The following is a 24,942-nucleotide window of genomic DNA, read 5'->3' as shown; positions in this document are numbered from 1 at the left end:
TCGTAGCTTCTTGTTCGGGGGACACATGGAACTGACAAAACCTACATCACACTGATAGAGTTGAGCAACTGTGTGAGTCTGAGAGAGAGAGAGAGAGAGAGAGAGAGAGAGAGAGAGAGAGAGAAAGAGAGAGAGAGCGGAAGTGAGAGTGGCTCAAAAGGCAGAGCAAGCCCCTTGTGTCAAGCACTTCTTCTCTCTCTCTCCTTGAACGTACACACTTGGTCTCTACCCACTCCGCTGTCCAGCAAGTATCTAACCCACCCACCCACTTCAACCCGTCCCTCTGAGATTGACCTGCTTGCTGACTGCTGTATGAGGGACAAGGAAGGACCTAACACTGGCTGTCCAAATCTAATACTGGTAAGAAAAAATAGTTGTACTGTTCTGTTTCAGATGGGTACTTTTGTGTCACTCTGCAATCTGGTTTCTCAGGGGTTCATCTATGCTATTAGAGATGGGGTGACAAGAGAATGAGATGTCACTTTACACTTTACTTAAACTCCACTGTACTTTACTTGACATGCTCAAGTTAGAGTGTAAGGGTAACAAGTGTGCAGATGAGGAGATTTATTGTTGTTGTGTTTATTCAAGTTGGTAAAGGCAGGGTTTGTTGTTGTCATCTTGTTTGAGTCAAGCTCCCCGGCAAATGTTCATGTGTCAAGTCTCTCACTGTGCGTTTCTGGAGCACAGCTTTAGCTTTGGTTCTGCCTCTCTTTGTGATGTAGCTTCCCACACTCGCTTTGTTGTTAATGTTAAATAATACCACACTAATATGACATGCAGAAAAACTCTGGGCATGTAGGTCTGTGGCATTCGGAGGAAAATATGATTATTGTACCTACAGTATGTTTTTCCTTTTGTTGTTGAATTCGGAGGTGACGTTGCTCGGGACGAGGAGAGGGTCGAAAATTGGAAACAGACCCCACCCACCCCTGAGAGTTAGTCAGTCCGCTCAGAACAAGGGAACACAAAACAACAGTCCCACCACCAGTGTCAGAGTGTGTGTGTGTGTGTACATGTGTGCGTGTGTGTGCGCACGTGTGTGTGTGTGTGTGCGTGCGTGCATGCATGGGTGTGTGTGTGCATGTGTGTAGAGAGAGACACAGGGTAAGGGGAATTTTCCTAATGGTTCGTTTTGTTTTGATCACTCTGATGTGCTACTTTCTCCCCATATGGTTAGTAGAGCTTGCAGAGTGAGAAGGAGGAGAGAGAGATAGCTAGGAGCGTTGAGAGTGAATTGGCCTTCTTTCATAATCTGACCAATGTATTTCCATGGGTCCCACAGCACTGATCACTGCCCTACAGGTCCCTAAGCAGGGAAAAAGAACAAATCAACTAAATGTGCTTGCAATTTGTCCATCTCATTTCCCCCCATTACTCCCTTCCTGTCCATTGGCACACATCTTCTTATTCCTTAGAAAAACTGTCTTTATGATAGCGATAGCACAATTTGAAATTGTAACAGTAATGACACAAAATGGTAATGATACAAACGTTTTCTTAGCTGTATAGCAACAAAAGCTGTCCTAGCTGTATAGTTCAACATTTGTGTACTTTACCACTGATTGTATTTCTATGGTGTGGGACAATCTTCAGGCAACCAAAAGTTGAAAACATAAAGTCATAATCAGAGACTAGATCAAAACTAGTCATCAAAAGACACAAAGAGTGCAGAGCATTCCCAGCTCTTGATTTCTTGATCCTCTTCATCTTGAACTTAAAGTGCACCACACATAAATCTAGTTTGATAAAAACACATGATTGAACTCATGGCTCAGCCTTTTGCTCGCTCTCTCGCCCAAAACACTGAAGTTCCCATCTATTTTTAATCTTCCCAGGGCTACTCCGTATTATAGTTGTGTCTGTGTGGTTTGTTGAGCTACTAAATCAGGAGTTTTATGTCCTTTTTGACAATAATGGTCCATAATGATGACATTCACAAGCTATTTTGCTCTGACTTGGAGGTGACAAACTCAAATTACAGTCCAAGGAGTTCTTGTTGGTTTGAGAGTTGAAAGCGCTTCATATAGAGGTTTGGACTGATGTCATCTATACCTAAATCAATCTCTACTGTTAAGCAGAACAATTTACTGAATTCATATTGTAGATGTGCACTGTTTCATAGATGCTCACTGCTCACCATTGAAGTTATACGAGACGTAGATGAGAGTATGTATTGTATATAACACACCAATTAAGTATTTCCATAACAGAGATGGTGTCTCACTCCAGAGCAACTCTTGTTGAGAGTTACAGAAAATAGCATAAAATCGTAAAAAAGTGATATTTCACAAAATGCCCTCAGTACATAGTTATGAAAAGTGCAAATTGCTCATATTTGCATAGTAACCACTATGATTGCACACGGATTGCACCCTGTGTTATGCTTCGGACCTATGGTATGAGTTCTCAGAATATTGCATTAATTTAAATTCAATCAAATTAATTTCATTTTAGTGGAACAAAAACTGTCTCTGTGAAATGCCAGATTGGGTAATCTGCCTCCGCTTTAATTACTTATGGTCAGTATTTCTGTTGCGGTGATAAATCTTCCAACTCAGACTGTGTTTAGTCTGTGGAGGTCAAGAGGTCAAAAGGTCACTGTCAGCCAGAAGAAGCCCACTGGGACATAACACTCTCTCTGGGACAGTAGTTGACTCTCAGTCTTAGTAGAGCAGTGACCTGGACAATAGGTCAAGTGCAGAGAGGGAAGTGGGCCGTTACGGGTCTGATGGATCATCGACAATGTTAAGTGTGTGAATTTCGAACCCACAATCCTGGCGTTGCAAACGCCATGCTCTACCAACTGAGCTACACGGGTGAATGTGTAACATAGTGAATGCTTTGGATGAAGGGGAGCATGCATATAACAGTTGAGTATTTATTGGGCATAATGGGTAAAGAGGAAGTGTGGTGGGTGATGTTTTATTGTAAGACTCCATTGGGCTTTAGCCAATGTTGAGATTCAATGAGAAGTAGCCACAGGGTGGTCAAATGGTTCGTTAACTGCCACCCCCTGCTGGAAAGGTTTAGTCATTGCATGGCTCTCAGTATATTTATATAAAAATATAACAACAAAAATAGATGTTTTATTGTCACATACACCACATAGGTGCCGTTGTTTTTACAGGGTCAGACTAGTACTGCACCCCTGGAGCAAATTAGTGTTAAGTGCTTTGCTCAAAGGCACATCAACCGATTTTTCACCTTATCGGCTCTGGTATTATGAAACAGCGACCTTTCGGTTACTGGCCCACCGCTCTAACCGCTAGGCTACCTGCCTCCCAAAATTATAACTACAAAACTATATACCATAAAATGACCAATCATCACTAGTTGTCACTTTGAAAGGTAGCTTTTGAAGGGGGCACAGACACTGTGTGATAGAGAGTGCAAAAGGGGAAGTGGTAGCCTTTTTCTGCCATCAATGACCAAAAACACCCTCTTTGGCCTCATGGGTGGAATGTTATTTATATTTTTCATAATTTCATAATTCATAAAGATTTTTTCAAAAAACCTGACTAAAATCTGGTGTTTCTATGTCAAACAGTTTTGTTGTATTTCAGTCTTCTGTGATGTATATAGTGTAATATTGGGATGAAAACTAAAAATTAAATACATTTCAACTCTATATCTGACATGGTACAGGTGTCTTCTTTTTTAAAACCCATAACCATGTGTCTGAGGTGTATACTTTTGCTTCAAAATAGATTTGACTATTTTGACTACCGAGAATCACTCTGTTCGACCCTGATTTAGCCCACTGCAGTAAAAGGTTAATGATGCTTCATGTATGATGACTAACAACTTTTCTCAATTCTCACTTGGGGGTGGAAGGAACCCCACTGATAGCAATATAGACCGAAAGGAAAAATGCTGTACTGTCTATTTCTATCCATTATTCTGTCCTCCCTCGTCTTTTCAATTTGTTGTCATCAAAGCGGTGTGTTCCACGTGAATTAACTTTGTTGAGCATTTTATATTTTAAACTTACATAATACTAGTTTACAGAGTTTCAACTCATTCCCATTGTCTCAAAGGAGTCAGGGCACAGGGTTAAAATGAAACCTACATTTGATGTCATTGATTTCAAGTTGTTGCTTGCAGAGACCAAGACATAAGACAAGACATTTACAACCCTTTGAGGTTACAGTACATGCGCAAACAGACACACACACACACACACACACACACACACAAATACACACACAGAGGAGTGTGTGAGGGCGTCGTATCGCTGCGCTTTCCAGCATCTCTGTTTCCAGTGAAACGGAGCGAATGTGTTTTATCTCTCTTCTCTGTGGCTTAGCGTAACATAGCATCTCTACCAGGAATGGAAAGGCTGAAAGTCAACCCACTGTCGCTAGCATCTGAACACCTTCAAAGTCACTGCACCACTGCTAGCTAGCGACAGTCTAGTCTGAGGTTTGTTACAGGATGTTGACTAGAGTGGTCTCTGACAGAAAACACACTACCCTGATATGAGAGGGAACTGATGTAATGGCAGAGAGAGACAGTAAATATAATAGACCATATCAGTAAATAGAATATACCATAACTATACACCCCAGAAATATATAAGACCTTCCAAGTGTCAAAGCTAATTGTAACCACATCTTTCACATGCGCCACGGAAAGTCTGGAACACAACAATGGTACTTTACGTTCATTCTCTAAGTTCTTTCACACTTGATGGACCAGCTTGGTCTTGTTTCCTGCTCTGCCTTGCCATTGGAAAGGACAGTTTTGCTCAGTGACACACAGCAGTCATAACTCAGCTGGTGAGTGTCTCACAATCAGAGAAAGAGACAGTCAGACAGACAGACAGACAGACAGACAGAACAGAACAGAACAGAGACACAGAACAGAGAGACTGAAATAAATAGATGGAGGGTGGTGAACACACCCTGTGGCCCCCCAGAGATTGAATAACAGATTAGTGTTTGCCCAGGGATATACCCTCAGGCCTCCACCCATTACCAGGAAATCGGTGACTGAGATAGCATGACATATTCCAGGAATCATAACACTGTATGAAGCTACAGTAGGACTCCTCTGGTATCACATCATAATTATAATCTCTATCAAATCATCTACATCTGATATTTAATTATGCTATATACATGTACATGTTGAACACTTTGATAGGTGCTGTATGTATCTATCTTTCTTTCTTTCTTTCCGTCTTTCTTTCTTTTTGGCAATCTGACCTGTGTGTACGGTAACTGCTGTTCCCTCCATCACTGCATTGCCTGACTGCATTCTTCTCATTCCTATTGGCTTCCTGTGCCTGGGAGCGGAGCTGGCACCCCACTGGTCACAGAGCTCAGAGTTGTACATTTCAGTATTACTGAGGAATATGTGCACGGTATCCCTCTCTCTTCCTCTCTGTTTCTCTCTGTACCTCTCCACCTTACTTGTCCTCCTCCCCATCTCTATCAGCTCTACCCGTCCTCACACACAGACACCTCAGCATTTATCTCTCTGACAGAACACAATGTGTGGTACAGGAGGGCACGAAAATGTGAGTTTCAACAGCTTACGAAGGGGGTCCCCCAGGGTTCAGTTTTAGGGCCTATTCTTTTTACACTGTATATTAATTATATTGGAAGGAATGTCAAATCTACTAAACTCCATCTGTATGTTGACAACATTCTGTAAGACACAACAGCAGTAGCAGTCTGGCCCATTTGCCACAGTCACAGCTAAACTCTTAGTTCTCACAATCCTGGTCATTCTCGGTCAGATCAGCAGCCACTCCTCAACTCACTGTCCTAGATAATAGGATTATTCCCTTTAAATGAGACTAAACGTCCTCCATTTGGCCAAATCCACCCTCTGTCTACAATATGTCGTTGAGCCCGGCCCATGGAGATAACTCTAACCTGATGGATGGTCAAATAGATTCAAATCAGGTCAGTTCATCTTTTGGGATCGTCTGACCCAGTCTGGCACTGTTTACACTTTGGCTCTCCTAAGTTCATTTAAGGCGAAATTACAATTCCACTCAAAACAAACTGATATCAACAAGTTTATCAGAACCATAATACAACACAGATAGTGTCTCTCCTTTGGTACTCTTGGCAAGAGTATTCAGCCAACAAGTCATGGGTTTGACTGTGGGGTGGACCCAATCCTAACTTGGGATACGTGCTTGTAGCTTGAATTTCAACACGGCATTCCCATGGATCAATACACACTTTATATTAATGTTGTGGCCCGGGGACCGTTTGCGGTCCATCTTTGATTAATTGTGGCCCCCATTTGTACTGTCATCATTTAGATTTAATCTTTGATTCTTTGAAAATATGTTAGGAACATATTATTTAATATTAAGCAGTACATGATTTCAAAGCAAATGCTGTTGAGGCAAACTGCTATAAAGCCACAGCACTTCTGATGTTTTCCTTCACAGAGGCACACACACACACAGACTAAAAAATCATTTTGGCACATCTGCCTAACACTAAAAGTAATTGCCATTTTTTTCTATTCCTTTACACCATAATGTTTTACAACTGCAAGCTGAATAGAAGGAGTTATCCCTCTTCTTTGCTCAACAGAGAAAAATGTCCAGTTTTAAGTTTTAGAGTGACAAGGCCATGACCTGTTTTCAATAAAGTTGGAGTGTTTTGTATGTGTGTTTGCCACCTCATGTTGTTGTCTATTCCAGCAGGGTGAGGCTGCCATGCTCCTTATCTTACCCTTATCTTACCCTCACACTCTGAAGAGTCTATCTATGGACACTACTGTATGTGAACATCAGGGCAGCACACTAGTATTCATCGTCTGTGTTTGTTTGTGAGTTTCTGTCTGTTTGCTACGTGCTACTCTACATTCATACACATACACGTACAATTCAGTTAACGTCATATTGTTTACTATAATGCTTTTGCATGTCTTTTCTACGTGCACTTGCCATTTGCAGTTTTTCATTAGTACTCGAGTATGACTTTTGTTTGTGTGTGTGAACTCGAAATCCTCTTTATCAACACAATATACCACATCCTTTCTATACTCGTTATTATCGCTGCAGCAATATCTAGTCTAGATATGTCTGTGTGTTCGTGTCAGTGTGTTTGTGTGTGCCTCCGCGCACGTGTGTTTGTTTGAATGGGATGTTTATGTGTCAGTGTGTGTGTCTAAGTGCTCTATTCAATCCGTATCAAGGAAAGTCACCATTACAGCATGATTGAAAGTTAAAGGCAATGTTCCCGCGTTAGCGGAGGGTCAGTGCTAACATGGATCGTTGGAGGTCCCTACCCTAACCCTAACCTTAACCTCTACCCAAACCCTAACCTTAACTCTTACCTTAACCATTTCAAATGTCAACTTCAATGGGGTAGGGACGTCTCAAGGACCCCGAATAGCACGGACCGTTAGGGGAGACTGCATTCACGGTCAATGCTGCATATTTCAGCTCAATCGGAAATCACCTTTACATTTCTAGGGCAGAATATGTAGCCCTAACGCTTCAGCGATACAGATGTAATAAAGCCCTACATTTAGAGTGAGCTGTTTCAGTGTTATTGTGTGATTGTGTGGGCTCCACTTTTAGCTCAAATGGATATGATTCAGACAGGCAGATAAAATGTGTGCGCGTACTCACACACGCGAAGTGTCATTTTGAGTTCAGCAGGTGGAGCCCTGAGACCGAGGTGGTTTATTTCACTGTTCCTCAAAGGAGATTAATGTGAGATTAACAGAGCAGCTCAACAGAAACGTCGCAGAAGTTATAGTTTCAACAATGCGAAAATTAGACAGATTATGTCAACACCTTTCGTTTAGTTTTTTTGTTCCAGTCATGTCAATTGAGTAATACAGACATGCATCGCTGGCGCGTTTGACGAAGGGAAGTAGGCTAATCCATTTTTTTGGAGTTGTCAAGATATCTCATTCGGTACATTTACAGTAGCCTCATATTACAGACAGCCTATATGTATCTCAAAATTGGACCACATGTCGCTCACCTGTTGAATTTTATTCCCTAATTAATATCAGCGTTGAAGACATCAATAAATTAGAAAACGAATCGCAAATTAATGTGTCAAATAGTAACTGCGGAGGTAGGCTACTTATTATTTGGTCTACTCTTGAATAGTCTGTACAATTTAAATGTATAATATGAACTTGAATTCTTCGTTTGCATGATATTGCGAGAATTGAGGCAGAGTTTAGCGCGTGTGAAATGTTACCACGCTTTTGCGTTTACCCACGTAGTTGATTATGCATTTATTGAAACAATCAACCCTCTCGCGTCATCTGGTTGCCCACCTCAAAACTCACTCAGTGCTGAATGTATGTTGTACTCACGAGTGTTTTTCTATACTCCCCAACAGATGGACCTATAGAATCTGGACGGACCTCAAATAGTGACAGGCAGACTGGAAATACGTTTTTCGACAGTGACAGGTAGGATTCCATATTTCACTAATATCAAGGTTGTCTGGACTCCAGGTGTAGTGTAACCTGAGGTAGTATCAGGTGCGTCTGTAAACTAATGAAGGCTAAATTGCCTGCTGTAAGGAGTGAGCTAACTGCATGGTGGTGTGGTTGTATTCTACACCATGTATTGTAGGCTAAACTTGCCCAAATTACTACAAAAGGTGATATAGATAATTGGTAATCGTGTAATTGTGCAACTAAAGCATAAGCTTGAACAGAATAGCCTTATTGTCAGTGAAGGTATTACATTTCTAAGAGGCTCAAATACTACCCATAACGTAATTGAAAAGTTTGATTATTTGATGTACTGTAGGCTACTGTAGTTTATGAGTATGGCTGATGTTGCGTAGCAATGGGTGAGAAGCTGTGTGTGTGTGTTTGTGTGTGCATGTGAGAATTGGAAAAACCTGGACACATGAGAGTAGCACACACACACACACACACACACACACACACACACACACACTAGACAGGATGAGGTCATAGTCCTAGTAAAGTGAGGATATAGTTACGCAGTTTCACGTATGCAATGCCAGAGGAATCGACTCTACTCTCCCATTGTATAGCCTTTTAGATCTCTTTCTCTCCCTCTTGTTCTCCTCTTTCCCTCTTTCTCTCTATCCCTCTCAGATAACCAACTTAATTCACTGTGTGAGTGTACGTGCCTGTCTGCCCCGCATGCCTTTCTGCATGCCTGTGTGTGTGCATGCCTGCATACATGCGCTAAAACATTTTTAGTATCACTTTACCAGAAAGTGTCATTAGCAGGGCTAGTCACAGCCTCAGGCCGACTCCAGTTGTTGTGACTTCCATTTGCTTAGTCATGCAAATGTTATAACAGTCACAGTGTAAAGGAGACTGTGATTGAGGGTTTAAGTGAAATGTTATAACCTTACCTTGGAGGTTTCTGTTAGGTGCCACTGCCATGTGTACAGGGTTTGAACTACACTTTTTCTCATGGGGTGGTATCACGATACTATGATACTACATTTTCCATAGCAAAAAGGAAAAGATGATGCAGACTAAGATCTTGGGGGTGGTTTCCTGGACACAGATTATGCCTAGTTCTGGATTTAAGAGCATGCTCGATGGAGAATCTCCATTCAAAAATCTTTTTAATCCAGGACTGGGTTTAATCTCAGTCTGGGACACCAGCCCATAGTCCTTTAGGCACTTGCTTTATGTAAAACGGACGTTAAGGAACTTAAAAAGGAGAACAACTTTCTGAGAGAAGCCTTACTAGACATACAAACTAGATCGATGAGAGAAAATCTAGTACTTACGGGTATCCAAGAAAAAGAAGGAGAGGTTGCCGAAAAAATGGTGAAGGACTTCTTTCTTACAGCGCTTCAAATCCCACTCGAGGCTGTCGATAAAATCCAACTCGAACGTGTACACCGTTTCGGACAAACAGGACAGAGATATGAGCGTCCAATCGTTGCCAAATTTGCTTTTTTAAAGGATAAAGTAATGGTTAAAAGCCTAGGTAAAATACTTGCTGGCATGAAAATAGGCATGAATGATCAGTTTCCGAGGGAGATTGCAGAACGGCGCAAAGTTCTGTACCCAATCTTCAAGGAAAATAGATTAAAAGGGAAGCGTGTTGCTCTCGTTGTCGATAAACTGTGTATTGATAACCAAATATTCCGCAACACAAAGACTACTCCATGGCTATTCTGAAAGTTCTAATAGAGGAGCCGAATAATGGAACACCCAATACTAGCCATGGTAGGGATTGTAATAATAAAGCACATTTATAGTAGGTATAGTATTTTATAAAGGGATAAGACGGTATTACAAGAAAAGATAACAAGCAAAATAATACATCTTCAAATACAACTAATTAGAACACAAGTACTCAATCAACATAGTGGAGATAAAAACATAGCAAACAGAAGACATAGAAGGCACAGTATGTGGGAATGTGTGGATGTATTGTGATGGAAGGTGTGGTGTGCGTTTTTGTGTTTGAAAAAGTGTGGCATTAAGTGAGTGAGAAAGGAAATGGTTGCATATCCCAGAACCAACGTGTGTCTGTGAGCAGGGGTTGTGAGAGAGAGCTTTCAATTTTGTGCAGATGAGGGATATGCATTTAAAAATATAATCAATTTTTTTATTGTCCTATCATGATGGAACGATCCCCAACCCTATTCCTAGACACCAACCTGAGCGACCCATACACCAAAGAGAAGTCCCCATCTGTGTTATATATATATGGCAAATAGAAATCCAATATGGATGATATTAAGAGATAGATGGGTGGTGTTGAATGAAGTTGAAGGATGGGACTAATAACAACTAACAATAACTAATAACAACAATATAACTAATGTAAAGCATACTGTGTCCATAATAAGTATATAGGTTATCGGTTGAGAGCTTTTGTGAAAGAGCACAGTTAGAAAGATATGGCATATAGAAGCAAACCGGATGGACATCATGAAAATAATCGGCAAGGTTGAGGGTAGAGGAAGTTCAGGAGTAAAAACAAACAAAATAGAATTATTGTAAAATTGGCTGTGTCCATAAAATGTATGTAGTATGTATAAGCTGGAAGTAGAGGCCTAAGCATTGTTGTTCACTAGTTTACTCCAATTAGGGAAGGGGTGGTGGGGGTTGGAAAGGAATAAAGGGAAATATATATATTTTTTAAAGGATATGTATATGTGTATGTATGTGTATTAATATGTATGTAAGTGCATGTATATATATATATATATATATATATATATATATATATATATATTTGCGAGAGAGAAGAAAAACATATGGGGGATTGGAAGTGATGCAGACAATTACATTGATGGAAGTTACAATCTATCTGCAATATTAAAGCTGATCTACCCCTAAAGTAAAAATAAATAAAAAATAAAATAAATAAAACCAAACGCATATCTTGACTTGAAAGAGTTCCATTGTTGGATAGCCATAGCCAGCTAGTTAACATAGCATCCCTCTCTGTTTGAGCCGGGTGTTTGAGTAGGCTAAATTAGCTAGCTGCATTCGATAGCTAAGTAAGTGAAAGTGAAAAAGAATACAACAAAATATAGCTATTGTCAAGGTAGATGTGGGTGGAATCAGGCGCAGGACGCAGTACGTTAGTCCAACAGACTTTAGTGAGGCACAGTAAAACAAACACGAAATAAATGCCCTGAGGCAAAAAGCTCCGCACGTAGGCGTAAACACAAGCGCACAAACAGGTGCGACAAAATACTCCAAAACTAAGGAGCAAACTAGCTCAACCGAGCAAACAGTAAATATCCAGCCTACCGGCACGACAGTAAAACAATCACACACAACACCTGACCAACACAACGAGAACTAAATAGGACACTAATGACACTAAATGATAACAGGTGTGACAACAATCAGACAAAAGCAAACGAACATAGAAACATGCAACGGTGGCAGCTAGTATTCCGGAGACGACGAACGCCGAAGCCTGCCCGAGCAAGGAAGAGAGGCAGCCTCGGCCGAAACCGTGACAGTACCCCCTTGGCGCGGCTCCAGACGTGCGCCGACTCCGGCCTCGGGGGCGACCAGGAGGACGCGGAGCAGGATCGTCGGGGTGCCCACGATGGAATTCCGTCAGGAGAGACGGGTCCAAAATGTCTCTCCTCGGCACCCTAGCACCGTTCCTCCGGGCCGTACCCCTCCCACTCCACTAGATATTGGAGACCCCCCATCCGACGTCTCGAATCCAAGATGGACCGCACAGAGTACGCCGGTGCCCCCTCGATGTCCAATGGGGCGGAGGAGTCTCCCTGATCTCACTTTCTTGGAGTGGAGCCAGCTACCACCGGCCTGAGAAGAGACACATGGAACGAGGGGTTAATACTTTTATACTCCACAGGCAGTTGTAATTTGTAACACACCTCGTTCAACCTTCTCAGGACTTTAAATGGCCCTACAAACTGCCGACCCAGTTTCCGACAGGGCAGGCGGAGGGGCAGGTTTCTGGTAGAGAGCCAGACTCGATCACCAGGTGCGTACACTGGTCCCTCCCTGCGGTGGAGATCGGCGCTCGCCTTATGACGACGGATGGCCCGCTGCAGGTGGACGTGTGCAGCGTTCCATGTCTCCTCCGAGCGCCGCACCCACTCATCCACCGCAGGAGCCTCGATCTGGCTCTGCTGCCAAGGTGCCAGAACCGGCTGGTAACCTAACACACATTGGAAAGGGGTTAGGTTAGTGGAGGAATGGCGTAGGGAATTCTGGGCCATTTCGGCCCAGGGAACGCATCTGCCCACTCCTCCGGCCGGTCCTGGCAGTATGTTCTAAGAAACCTACCCACATCCTGGTTCACACGTTCCACCTGCCCATTACTCTCCGGGTGGTAACCCGAGGTGAGGCTCACCGAGACCCCCAACCGCTCCATAAAAGCTCTCCAGACTCTGGAGGTAAATTGGGACCTCGATCAGACACAATATCCTCGGGTACCCCGTAGTGCCGGAACACATGGGTGAATAGGGCTTCGGCAGTTTGCAGGGCCGTAGGGAAGGCCCGGCATGGGGAGCAAACGACAGGCCTTATAAAACCGGTCCACAACGACCAGTATAGTGGTATTCCCCTGTGAAGGAGGAAGGTCAGTGAGGAAATCCACCGAGAGGTGAGACCATGGTCGTTGTGGAACGGGCAGGGGTAGTAACGTACCCCTAGGCAGATGTCTAGGCGCCTTACACTGGGCGCACACCGAGCAGGAGGAAACATAAACCCTCACATCCCTCGCCAACGTGGGCCACCAGTACTTGGCACTAAGACAGTGCACTGTCCGGCCCGATACCAGGGTGTCCAGAGGAGGGTGACGTGTGAGCCCAATAGATCAATCGATCCCGAACCTCGAGCGGAACGTACTTCCGACCCTCCGGACATTGAGGTGGACTAGGGTCGGTGCATGAACGCTTCGCTCGAGTTCAGCATCGACCTCCCACACTACCGGTGCCACCAGACAAGACTCCGGCAGTATGGGAGTGGGCTCCACGGACCTCTCCTCCGTGTCATACCGCCGAGACAGTGCGTCTGCCTTACCATTCTGTGACCCAGGGATGTATGTGATCTTAAATGTGAACCGAGTCAAAAACATATTCCACCTCGCCTGGCGAGGGTTCAGCCTCCTCGCTGCCCGGATGTACTCCAGGTTACGGTGGTCCGTCAAAATGAGGAAAGGGTGTTGAGCCCCCTCAAGCCAGTGCCTCCACACCTTTAGGGCCTGTACCACGGCTAACAGCTCCCTGTCCCCTACGTCATAGTTTCGCTCCGCCGGACTGAGCTTCTTGGAATAAAAAGCACAGGGGGCGGAGTTTAGGTGGTGCGCCGGACCGTTGCGAAGCACGGCACCTATACCGGCCTCTGACGCGTCCACCTCTACCTGAAATGGCAAAGAGGGATCCGGATGCGCCAGCACCGGGGCCGAGGTAAACAGGTCCTTCAACCTCCCAAACGCCCTGTCCGCCTCGGCTGACCACTGCAGAGCGCATCGGACCCCGTTCAAAAGAGACGTTATGGGAGCTGCCACCTGTCCAAAACCCCGGATAAACCTCCGGTAGTAATTCGCAAACCCCAAGAACTGCTGCACCTCCTTCACAGTGGTTGGCGTTTGCCAATTACGCACGGCCGACACCCGGTCTACCTCCATCTTCACCCCTGACGCAGACAACTGATAACCCAAAAGGAGACCGACTCCTGGAAAAACAGACACTTCTCTGCCTTGACATACAGGTCGTGCTCCAACAGCCTCCGCAACACTCTGCGCACCAGGGCCACATGCTCGACTCGGGTGGCGAGTACACGAGAATGTCATCTATGTACACGACCACCCCCTGCCCCTGCATGTCCCTGAAGATCTCATCAACGAATGATTGGAAAACTGAAGGAGCGTTCATCAACCCGTATGGCATGACAAGATACTGCGTAATGGCCCGAGGTGGTACTAAAGGCTGTCTTCCATTCATGCCCTCCCTAATGCGCACCCAGTTGTACGCGCTCCTGAGATCTAATTTAGTGAAGAAACGCGCCCCGTGCAATGACTCCGTCATGGTCGCAATCAGCGGGAGTGGATAACTGTACTTCACCGTGATCTGATTGAGACCACGGTAATCAATGCACGGGCGTAATCCTCCATCCTTTTTCTTCACAAAAAGAAACTCGAGGACGCAGGGGAAGTGGAAGGCCGTATGTATCCTTGTCTCAGAGATTCGTCTATGTACGTCTCCATAGCTCTCTTCTCCTCCTGAGACAGAGGATACACATGGCTCCGTGGGAGCGCAGCTCCTGCCTGGAGGTCTATCGCACAATCTCCCTGCCTATGGGGAGGCAACTGCGTCGCCCTCGACTTACTGAACACAATAGCCAAATCCCCATACTCAGGGGGAACGTGCAATGCGGGCACCTGGTTTGGACTCTCCACCGAGGTAGCCCCTATGGAAACGCCTAAACATCGACCCACACACTGGGCAGACCACTCCATCAGAGCCCTCTCCTGCCACGAAATAGATGGGTTATGGGTACTCAACCAGGGCATGCCCAGCACCACCGGATACGCAGGCGAGTCAATCAGAAATAGCTGGATCATCTCCTGATGACCCCCCTGCGCACACATCCTAAGTGGCGCAGTGACCTCCCTGATAATAATATAATAATAATATGCCATTTAGCAGACGCTTTTATCCAAAGCGACTTACAGTCATGCGTGCATACATTTTTTTTTTTGTGTATGGGCTGATCAAGCCCGCACCCAACGGACGGCTATCTAGGGCATGAACGGGAAAGGGAACGTCAACAGGGAGAAGGGGAATCCCTAAGGCTAAACAAAACTTCTTATCAACAAAATTCCCAGCCACGCCTGAATCTACCAGCGCCTTATGCTGGGAATGAGGTGCTACCTGTGGAAAACGCACAGATATACAGAAATGTGCAACAGAGAGCTCTGGGTGGTGGGCGCCTACTCACCTGGAAGGACTCCCCCAGTGCGGGACCTGTCGTCCTCTCCCGAGGAGGCCATCCCCAGCACCTAGCCGCGGTGTGTCCTCCCCCGACCACAGTTGGTGCAGGAGATGGACCCCCTCATAAGCCGACCCCTCCTCTCTCTGGCGCCCAGCGCCCCGAGCTCCATGGGGCACGGCTCGGAGCGCTGGAGGGTGAAATGGACAGACCCGGAAACGTCCGCGGGTAGCTAGCAGGGTATCCAGCCTGATGGACATGTCGACCAACTGGTCGAACGAGGGCTGGTGTCCCTACAGGCCAGCTCCCTACGGACGTCTTCGCGTAGACTACATCTGTAGTGATCGATGAGCCCGCTCATTCCACCCTGCATCCGCCGCTAGGGTACGGAACTCCAAGGCGAACTCCTGGGCACTCCTCTTCCCCTGCCTGAGGCCCGACCAGACGCTCCCCTGCCGCTTTCCCCTCCGGGGATGGTCAAACACCGCCCTGAAGTGGCGGGAGAACTCGTCGTAGGTGATGGTGTTAGCGTCGATCCTCCTCACTCTGCGTTGGCCCATTCCAACGCCTTCCCGGAAAGGCAGGAGATCAGGGCGGACACACTCTCGTGTCCCGAGGGCGCCGGGTGCACGGTGGCCAGGTAAAGCTCCACCTGGAGAAGGAATCCCTGACACCCGGCCGCGGTCCCATCATAGGCCCTCGGGAGCGAGAGTCGAACTCCTCTGGGTTCCGGAGCGGGAATGGGCTGAGTGGCCGATGGTGCGGGCAGGGAGGATGGCGGTGGAGGAGTCCCTCGGGTCTCCCAGCCTCGGATGGTGGTGATCACCTCCTGCAGTGCGGACCCCATCCGCAGGATCTGGTCGTCCTGCTCACGGATCCTGTCCTCCAACGTCGCCTGTGCTGCTGCTGCTCCTGCTGATTCCATCGAGTATGGTGTGTGATTCTGTCAAGGTAGATGTAGGTGGGTGTGGGTGGAATCAGGCGCAGGACGCAGTACGTTAGTCCAACAGACTTTAGTGAGGCACAGTAAAACAAACACGAAATAAATGCCCTGAGGCAAAAAGCTCCGCACGTAGGCGTAAACACAAGCGCACAAACAGGTGCGACAAAATACTCCAAAACTAAGGAGCAAACTAGCTCAACCGAGCAAACAGTAAATATCCAGCCTACCGGCACGACAGTAAAACAATCACACACAACACCTGACCAACACAACGAGAACTAAATAGGACACTAATGACACTAAATGATAACAGGTGTGACAACAATCAGACAAAAGCAAACGAACATAGAAACATGCAACGGTGGCAGCTAGTATTCCGGAGACGACGAACGCCGAAGCCTGCCCGAGCAAGGAAGAGAGGCAGCCTCGGCCGAAACCGTGACAGCTATCTCTCTCTCGCTCTCTTGCTTCTCCTTTATTTTTAAATAAATACATTTGTTCAAAACTGTTAAACTATTGTCTTTCTCTCTCTTTGAGTCAATTGCTCACCAAATGTTATGTACTGTAGTGCTAGCTGGCTGTATCTTTTGCTTTCAGTACTAGATTCATTCTCTGATCCTTTGATTGGGTGGACAACATGTCAGTTCATGCTGCAAGAGCTCTGATAGGTTGGAGGATGTCCTTCGGAAGTTGTCATAATTGCTGTGTAAGTCTAAGTTAGGGGGTGATAACCACGAGCCTCCTAGGTTTTGTATTGAAGTCAATGTACCCAGAGTAGGACAGAAACTAGCTGTCCTCCGGCTACACCATGGTGCTACCCTACAGAGTGCTGTTGAAGCTACTATAGACTTTCATTGCAAATCAGTGTGTTTTAATCAATTATTTGGTGACGTGAATATATTTAGTATAGTTTTATCTATACTAGGAGCATCTGGAAATGTCATGGTTATGTAGCTAGGATCACAGTGTGTGGACGTCTATTGGATAAATAGATTAGCAGGGTGAGTTGGACTGACCATTCAGTGGTTTGGATGACCATTGAGTTTTACGATTACCACTGAAGCATCTATTGTCATCATGCCGTACATCCTCTTTTATAAGGCTGTTTGTATGTCACTGTGGTTGTAAGCATTCACATTGGAATGGAATGTACACAGAGTGTTGGGATTGTGTGTGTGTGGGGGGGGGGTGCACAGAACTGTCATGAGGCATGATTTGGAGTTATATTGTGTTATACCAGTGTTATACCATATCTATTGTCAAGTTAGCACAGGCATCAAGTCAATCTCATGACGTTGTTATGAGCATCTCCTTCTGAGCATGTTACCTCCGTTTTTTACACTTTACACTTTTTTACAGTTGTTTTTCACAGCCCAAAACCTGGCTCTCGTGACCTGTCTCCTGAGAAGAAGAAAAAACAAAATCAAAAGCGTTAAAAAATTGTGGGTCTGTTTTAGCCATAGAGAAATGTTGAGCAGCACGCATAAGAACTGGTGCGATTGTGACTCTCTCTCTCTTACACATCTCTTTCTCTTTCTCATCTCTCTCTCATGTCTCTCTCGTCTCTCAAATATGAGTCAGCGACACCTCACCTTAGCCCTGAGGGGATCGGCTTCGTGAAAGGACTTGATGCCCCCGTGACATTGACCTCTGACCTTTTGATTGATTGGCCAATGGAGCCATTGGGAAGGATGAAGTACAACATTAACAAAGAGAGAGAAAGAGTGAAAGAGAGATAAAGTGAAAGATACAGTGAAAGAGAGAGAGAGTAAAAGAGAGGAAGACAGCTTGAAAGGAGAGTGAAAGACAGAGTGAGTGAATGTGAGAAAGAGCCTCTTTTGCACAAAGTGTCTTTTTGTGCCACTCAGTTTAATTGGTATAGTCAAATAAGAGGAAGTGTTACTTTTGCGGTGGCAAAGTTAGTTGTTACTTCATCATGATTGAAAATATCTGTAGTGAACTACTTTTTTTAAGTAACTTTAGTATTTGTGTTAAGGGTAGCTTTAGTGTAGCTTAACTTCTTCCAGTGTGAATAACAGTTGAAGTCGGAAGTTTACATGCACTTAGGTTGGAGTCATTAAAACTCGTTTTTCAACCACTCCACAAATTTCTTGTTAACAAACTATAGTTTTGGCAAGTCGGTTAGGACATCTACTTTGTGCATGACACAAGTAATTTTTCCAACAATTGTTTACAGACAGATTATTTCACTTATAATTCACTGTATCACAATTCCAGTGGGTCAGAAGTTTACATACACTAAGTTGACTGTGCCTTTAAACAGCTTGGCAAATTCCAGAAAATGATGTCATGGCTTTAGAAGCTTCTGATAGGCTAATTGACATCATTTGAGTCAATTGGAGGTGTACCTGTGGATGTATTTCAAGGCCTACCTTCAAACTCAGTGCCTCTTTGCTTGACATCATGTGAAAATCAAAAGTAATCAGCCAAGAGTGCAGATTTTTTTTTGGGACCTCCACAAGTATGGTTCATCCGTGGGAGCAATTTCCAAACGCCTGAAGGTACCGCGTTCATCTGTACAAACATTAGTACGCAAGTATAAACACCATGGGACCACGCAGCCGTCATACCGCTCAGGAAGGAGACGCCTTCTGTCTCCTAGAGATTAACGTACTTTGGTGCGAAAAGTGCAAATCAATCCCAGAACAACAGCAAAGGACCTTGTGAAGATGCTGGAGGAAACAGGTACAGAAATATCTATATCCACAGTAAAACAAGTCCTATATCGACATAACCAGAAAGGCCGCTCAGCAAGGAAGAAGCCACTGCTTCAAAACCGCCATAAAAAAGCCAGACTACGGTTTGCAACTGCACATGGGGACAAAGATCGTACTCTTTGGAGAAATGTCCTCTGGTTTGATGAAACAAAAATAGAACTGTTTGGCCATAATGACCATCGTTATGTTTGGAGGAAAAAGGGGGTACACTTGCAAGCCGAAGAACACCATCTCAACCGTGAAGTACGGGGGTGGCAGCATTATGCTGTGGGGGTGCTTTGCTGCAGGAGGGACTGGTGCACTTCACAAAATAGATGGCATCATGAGGAAGGACAATTATGTGGATATATTGAAGCAAGATCTCAAGACATCAGTCAGGAAGTTAAAGCTTGGTCTTGATAAATGCGTCTTCCAAATGGACAATGACCCCAAGCATACTTCCAAAGTTGTGGCAAAATGCCTTAAGGACAACAAAGTCAAGGTATTGGAGTGGCCATCACAAAGCCCTGACCTCAATCCTATAGAAAATGTGTGGGCAGAACTGAAAAAGCGTGTGTGAGCAAGGAGGCCTATAAACCTGACTCAGTTACACCAGCTCTGTCAGGAGGAATGGGCCAAAATTCACCCAACTTATTGTGGAAAGCTTGTGGAAGGCTACCCGAAACGTCTGACCCAAGTTAAACAATTTAAAGGCAATGCTACCAAATACTAATTGAGTGTATGTAAACTTCTGACCCACTGGGAATGTGATGAAAGAAATAAAAGCTGAAATAAATCATTCTCTCTACTATTATTCTGACATTTCACATTCTTAAAATAAAGTGGTGATCCTAACTGACCTAATACAGGGAATTTGTACTAGGATTAAATGTCAGGAATTGTGAAAAACTTAGTATAAATGTATTTGTCTAAGGTGTATGTAAATTTCCGACTTCAATTGTAATTGGTAGCTTGGTAACTATATTTTCAGAGTAGCTTCCCCAACACTGGTCATTACCTAATGTTTTCATAGGAATGTTCCAGTGACGTGCAAGAACTGTTTCCAAGAGACCATTCCCTTACTGTCAAATAGAACTTACCCAGAACGTGGTTACCATCTTCTCAGAATATTCTATATTAATTTTCTAAACACGTTTCATGGGCACTTTGCAAGAACATTCCTGTGTCCAGTTTTCTAAGGGTTAGGAGAATATTCCATCAACGTCCCATCAAACATACACAGAATATGGTTGCCATGTTTTCAGAATATAAGATATTCATGTTCTAGACACGTTTTATTAGAACGTTGCATGAACATTCATGTGTCCAGTTTTCTGTGGGTTAAGAGAATATTCCAACAATGTCCCACGAAACATTCACAGAACATGGTTGCCATGTTCTCAGAATATAAGAAATTAATGTTCTAGGCATGTTTCAGGAGAACGTTGCATTAACATTCATGTGTCCAGTTTTCTGTGGGTTAGGAGAATATTCCGTCAACACAAACATATGTGACTGTCTCAAACCACTGTTTTTGAAAAATAGTACCGGTAAGCTTCATAATGAAAAATTATCTAACAGGCGAAATGATGAACGCGATCTGTTTTATCTATTACTTAGTGCACAAGTTGAATGCAGGTATTTATTTAAAAACTACAAATATTCAAATGTATTAAAACAACGTTATTGACAGTATTACATTGCATGGAAGAGCAATGCCAATTGCATGGTTTGTGTAAGTAAACATTCTCTTCCACACACACCCTCCATAGGACTCCATACGAGGCTGAACATATTGACAGGCACACACACGCCATACACATACACACACAAAGACACGAGTGTGTGCATGCAATTCGTGACACTTTAAATACATTGACATGCATATATACCACACATGCACACACACACACACAAACACACACACACCATACACTCACAAAGAGACAAATGTGTGTAAGTGGCAAGTGGGTGATGCTATAAATATATATATATATATATACACACACACACACACACACACACACACACACACACACACACACACACACACACCATATACACACATACACACACACTTGAACATATGCACACACTTGCTCTGCAGGAATGTTCACAGTGACGCAAGTGTTAACCAACAGGTGACACTATAAATAAACTAGCACGCCTAGTTACCTACATATACTACTTCAACCCACACAAAGACGTGCTGTGTGCCCGTAAAGAGACAAATGTGCCCTATTAATACATGGGCACACACACAGACATTCATAAGCACACTCGACTGACACACACAGGCATACATAGGCGTGGTTAGACACACACCCACACCCTCTCACCTCTCACTCACACACACACACACACACACACACACACACACACACACACACACACACACACACACACACATACATACACACAGTGAGGAAGGGGGATGGATTCTCCAGCTGCTTGGAAGCAGAGGGACAGAATGTCCCCAACAGCTGTGGATTCCTCCAGTAGTGAAGGAGAAAGATGGGAGGATGGAGGGAGGGAGAGATGGAGGGGTCCTAGGAAAGTGGCTGCTTGGGGTCAAGAAAAACAGCCATCACTTTGTCACCAACACTACGCCCTGTGGAAGGTGTTTTAATTGTCTCTTACCATTTTCACACTACCATGCCAAACAGTGCTGACTCTGATATTTACTGCTTGGTTCAGCTTAGTTTGGCTCAGTAGTATGAAAAGGCCTTCTGTGTTCCAACTAATTCTATCCAAATACCAAGTTAGACTCTTTTTATATCTGCAATTGGTCCTATACAGATGTACAGTAGGATCTTGATCACCCTGTTGCAGGAGAACTTGCAATGCAGGAAATGTAAAACTTGTAGTCTATTTGAGGTTTAAAAAGGCTTCTAAAGTCTGTAATTTCGACTTTGAAATTTCAGACTGTTGAAGCCTTTTTAAACCTCAAATAGACTACAAGATTTACATTTTGTGCATTGCAGGAAAGTTCTCCTGCAACAGGGTGATCAAGATCCTACTGTACATATGAACAATTTATCAACCCCCCCCTCCCCCAGTTGGTTGTACCCGCTGTAAATTCATGACTGGGGCACTGAGTAGGCGGCACTGTGGGGAAGGCAGCTGCTGGTCTGTATTAAAAACTGAGCCCTGGCAACCACAACCGCTCGATCCAAAATGGCCGCTCGATGATCCGAAATGGTCAGATAGGTGTATGCAAAATAGTGATATGTTTACAACATATAATTTATTATGCCCATTCATTCCCAACTCTTTCTTCTTCCTACTATTCTACCACCTTCTCAATGTCTAAAATAGTCAAGTTGTTCAATAAATCCCCAGTATATAAAAAAGGCTTATTGATGAGATTTTTTATATATTTTTTTACATTTAATATAATATGCCATTTAGCAGACGCTTTTATCCAAAGCGACTTACAGTCATGCGTGCATACATTATTTTTATTTTTTTGTGTATGGGTGGTCACGGGGATCGAACCCACTACCTTGGCGTTACAAGCGCCGTGCTCTACCAGTTGAGCTACAGAGGACCACAAGTTGCAGCATCACGGTGGTGGGTTAGATATTGCATCCTCAACCAGTGTACCACAATGGCACCCGTGCATTATACAATCTCTACCACAGACAATCTAGCCATGAACCAATCAGTGTGCAGAATATGTCCAATGCCCAATGTTTGTACATTATACTATATGTGATGTAAAAAGAGAGGTCTACTTTCTTGGGGACCTGAATATTGACTGGTTTTCATCAAGCTGTCCACTCAAGAGGAAGCCTAAGCGTTACATCAACCTACCGGGGTGTTTACAACTCTACAGGAACAAGATCATCCACATGTATTGATCACATTGTTCTAAAGCTGTATCTGTACCCATTGGATGCAGTGATCAGGAAAGCCAAAGTTCCAAAAGCTGGGCCTGAAATAGTATATATGAGCCCATACAAAAGATTTTGCTGTTACTTTTATGTGGATAATGTTACAAATATTTGTTGGTCTGATGTGATTAATAAGGAGAAGATGCGGCACTTGATTAATTTATGAAATTGCTTCTTCCAATTATTGATAAACATGCACCTGTTAAGAAACTGACTGTTAGAACAGTTAAGGCTCCATATATTGACGAGGAATTGAAAAACTGTATGGTTGAAAGAGATGGGGCAAAAGGAGTGGCTAATAAGTCTGGCTGCACATCTGACTGGCTGACTAAATGCAAATTGAGAAATTATATGACTAAACTCAACAAAAAGAAGAAGAAACTGTATTATGAAGCCAAGATCAATGATATAAAGAATGATGGAAAAAATACTTTGGAATACTTTAAATGAAATTTTGGGCAGAAAGACAAATTCAACTCCATCTTTCATCGAATCGGATGGCTTATTCATCACAAAACCATTTGATGTTGCCAATTATTTTAATGATTATTTTACTTCATTGGCAAAGTGGGCAAACTTGCCAGCAATGAACAGTGAGCCATTGTACTCATGCATAAAAAAAAAACTAATAATGAAAGAAAAGCATTTCAAGTTTGAATTTTGAAAGTTAGTGTGGGAGAGGTGGAAAAAATATTATCGATCAATAATGACAAACCTCCTGGCATTGACAACTTAGATGGAAAGCTACTGAGGATGGTAGCTGAATCTATAGCCACTCCTATCTGTCATATCTTTAATCTGATCCTTGAGGAAAGTCTTTGTCCTCAGACCTGGAGGGAAGCCAAAGTTATTCCGCTACCGAAGAGTGGTAAAGCGATCTTTACTGGTTCTAACAGCAGACATATCAGCTTGCTGCCAGCTCTTAGCAAACTGTTGTAAAAAAATGGTGTTTGACCAAATACAATGCTATTTCTCTGTAAACAAATTAACAACAGACTTTCAGCATGTTTATAGAGAAGGGCACTCCACATGTACTGCACTGACAGAAATTACTGATGATTGGTTGAAAGAAATTGATAATAAGAAGATTGTGGGAACTGTACTGTTCGATTTCAGTGCAGCCTTTAATATTATTGACCATAACCTGTTATTGAGAAAACGTATGTGTTATGGTTTTACAACCTCTGCCATATCGTAGATTCAGAGCTATCTATCTAATAGAACTCAGAGGGTTTTCTTTAATGGAAGCTTCTCTAATGTCAAACATGTAAAGTGTGGTGTACCACAGGGCAGCTCTCTAGGCCCTCTACTCTTTTCTATTTTTACCAATGACCTGCCACTGGCATTAAACAAAGCATGTGTGTCCATGTATGTTGATGATTCAACCATTTATGCATCAGCAACCACAGCTAATAAAGTCACTGAAACCCTTAGAGTTGCAGTCGTTTTGGAATGGGTGGCCAGTAATAACCTGGTCCTGAACATCTCTAAAACAAAGAGCATTGTATTTGGTACAAATCATTCCATAAGTTCTAGACCTCAGCTAAATCTGGTAATGAATGGTGTGGCCGTTGAACAAGTTGAGGAGACTAAATTACTTGGTATTACCTTAGATTGTAAACGGACATGGTCAAAACATATAGATTCAATGGTTGTAAAGATGGGGAGAGGTCTGTCCGTAATAAATAGATGCTCTGCTTTTTTGACACCACACTCCAAAAAGCAAGTCCTGCAGGCTCTAGTTTTGTCTTATCTTGATTATTGTCCAGTCGTGTGGTCGAGTGCTGCAAGGAAAGACCTAGTTAAGCTGCAGCTGGCCCAGAACAGAGCAGCACGTCTTGCTTTTCATTGTAATCAGAGGGCTAATATAAATACTATGCATGCCAGTCTCTCTTGGCTAAGAGTTGAGGAGAGACTGACTGCATCACTTCTTCCTTTTATAAGAAACATTAATGTGTTGGAAATCCCAAATTGTTTGCATAGTCAACTTACACACAGCTCT

At 43.7% G+C, this 24,942-nt stretch overlaps 1 protein-coding gene across 4 annotated transcripts in view; it reads left to right on the top strand.

Annotated features, from left to right (window-relative positions):
• Positions 1-211: 211 nt before the first annotated feature.
• LOC121575540 (histone deacetylase 7) overlaps positions 212-24,942 on the top strand; it is a 90,340-nt gene continuing 65,609 nt past the window's right edge. For 2 of the 4 annotated variants that reach the window (XM_041888705.2, XM_041888708.2), the window contains exons 1-2: positions 212-360; positions 8,340-8,412. The gene's annotated coding sequence lies outside the window, so the exon portion shown is untranslated. Of the gene's footprint in view, positions 361-7,711; positions 8,067-8,339; positions 8,413-24,942 lie in introns of those variants that run through there. The other 2 variants (XM_041888706.2, XM_041888707.2) reach the window with 2 other exon arrangements.

The sequence above is a fragment of the Coregonus clupeaformis genome, chromosome 10 (assembly GCF_020615455.1).
Source record: "Coregonus clupeaformis isolate EN_2021a chromosome 10, ASM2061545v1, whole genome shotgun sequence".
NCBI classification, from domain to species: Eukaryota; Metazoa; Chordata; class Actinopteri; order Salmoniformes; family Salmonidae; genus Coregonus; species Coregonus clupeaformis.
This window is presented reverse-complemented; position numbering and strand designations above follow the sequence as displayed.